This window comes from Piliocolobus tephrosceles, chromosome 2, assembly GCF_002776525.5.
Source record: "Piliocolobus tephrosceles isolate RC106 chromosome 2, ASM277652v3, whole genome shotgun sequence".
Taxonomy (NCBI): Eukaryota; Metazoa; Chordata; class Mammalia; order Primates; family Cercopithecidae; genus Piliocolobus; species Piliocolobus tephrosceles.
Genome location: NC_045435.1, coordinates 91,333,495 through 91,335,738, shown reverse-complemented (window position 1 = coordinate 91,335,738; position 2,244 = coordinate 91,333,495). Strand labels below are relative to the sequence as shown.

At 41.0% G+C, this 2,244-nt stretch overlaps 1 pseudogene; it reads right to left on the bottom strand.

Annotated features, from left to right (window-relative positions):
- Window positions 1-1,893: 1,893 nt before the first annotated feature.
- On the bottom strand, window positions 1,894-2,001 carry LOC111555627 (annotated as a pseudogene).
- Between the last annotated feature and the right edge of the window lie 243 nt (window positions 2,002-2,244).

Below are 2,244 nucleotides of genomic sequence, written 5' to 3'. Positions count from 1 at the left end.
GGTGATCCACCCACCTTGGCCTCCCAAAGTGCTGGGATTACAGGCGTGAGTCACCGCTCCTGGCCTAAAACACCGCGCAGCTTCTATGTGCCAGAAACAGCATTCAGTTTTCCACAGATGTACTGGCTCACTCAATACCCTTTCTAACATCTTTCTAAAGTACTTGTGCCATATGGCAAAGACTGAAATGCTATGGCATTTTCCAGACCCCCTAACAGTTAATTTCCAAATGTGATTTAGGTTCAATGCATCTGATGATCTTGTGTGAGACTTCGATTTGTAACTAAGTTACTTAAATAGAGAAGCAGGGTGGAAGGCATCCATTTTCCTGGTGCAACTTAGGTAAGAGGCAGCATGGTCCTGGAGTCAGCAACTATAGTGGCAGTATCCTAATTCTGTAGCTTCCTGGTTAGGCAGAGGTGTAGCTCTTTTGGTGGTCCAGGTCTGCAGTGTAACTTTGGCAGTTGTTCCTGGAAGACGAGCCAGGATTCAATTTTGGCGCATTTTCTATTCTCCTTAATAAACTCCTTAGCTAGAACAGATTCTGTTGTCTGCAACCAAAAGTCTCTATTAATACTGTACACAGGGATTCCTTTCCTATGGAACTAGCTAGTATCAGAAATTGAAGCTCAAAGAAGTTAAAAGACTTAAAGTCACTACTGAGTTTTGTACATGGTAAAGCAGGAACTCAAACTTAATTCTGTTCAACTCCAAAGCCTGACCATTAACCACTATATTTTACTGTTTCTTACCGTTGACTGTTCGTTTGTTTGTTTGTTTGTTTTCTGCTAGGCTCTGATGTCAGCACAACCCATCATTTGGAGAGTTCTTTCTGGCCTGAAAGTGATGCTTGTTGTTTTATTCACAATCTATTGGCAAGAACTCAACCATGAGGCCACACATGATCTCAAGGGTTGCCAAAAAATGTAAATTTAAAAAATACATCACATGTAATGAAATGAAGCCTAGCCACCTGCCCAAGAAGAAGCAGGAATGGGTTCAATTATCATTCACCAGTGCCACACTGTCCAAGCTGGCTTCACAGAAGCCTCAGTTGAGTCAGGGCCAGCCCTCCTCTCCTCCCTGTTACTTAATGGTCTGTCAATAGCAGTGATGCAGAAGCAAGGGCGCTAGAATGGAGATAGGAGTCCTAGTGCTGATGGCCACTGGCTGTATGACTCTGGGTAAGTCATGTCACTTCTCCACCTCAGTTTCTGTCTCAGTAGAATGAGAGATTGGACTAGCTACGTCTACCATTGCTCTCACATTGAATGAGATTTTCACTACGCTAGTTCCCTCAATTATACTTTTGTCTAGAACAGTTTTCAAAATGTTTAATCCTTCTTTCAAAAGACAGGTCACCTGGAACCCCAATATATTAGATAGGTAAGAGGAGAGCTGCTTTGGCTGGAGGCAGGAGAGGAACAGGGATTGCACTCTCCTGTGGTGACCCCTAAAGGGTCTCTGTGGACCTTAGGACTCGTGGGCATACTTGTAAAAGCAGTTGTCTCAACCACAACAGATCCCAACCATTGTGAATACTCAGGTTAACTGAACAGCACAAGTAACCCCTGGATTCATTCTTTCATTCCTTCCCCCATCAAATCCTATTGAGTTCCTATTTTGGCTTGTATTTTATTATTTTTTAAATTCAAGCACCAACTTGAAGCAGAGAGTTCCTATTTTGTGAGCAGGAAAGGGGAATGTTAGGCATGTGGTGTCAGAACTTGGTTTAAATCTTGAATCTGACACTTAATAACGAAGGTCTCAAATTCTGGACAAGTTTTTATTTCTCTCTATCTCAGTTTTCTCATCCATGAAAAAAGGGAAAATATGTATCTCATTATACATATTATTCTATCCCCTTCCTTGCATTATCTTTCTCCCTAGCACTATCACCTTGAATATGCCCTATAATTAACTTATTAATTTGTTTTCAATTAGCAATAATCGCGCCTCGGATAAACCTCATTGGCTACGATACTGCCACTGCGCAAAGCTTAACTTATTAATTTGTTTAGTGTCTATTTCCCCGACTAGAACATCAGCTCTATGAGGCTGGTGACTTTTGTCTGTTCTGTTCACTGATGTATCCCTAGCAGCTACTACCATGCCTGGTACAAAATCATTGCTCAATAAATATATGTGAAATATTGTTGATAATCTTAAAGCATTCAGGATAGGGCCAGGTGCATTATAACCATTTAGTAAATGTTAACAGTTATTATTTTTATTAAGTGTTAT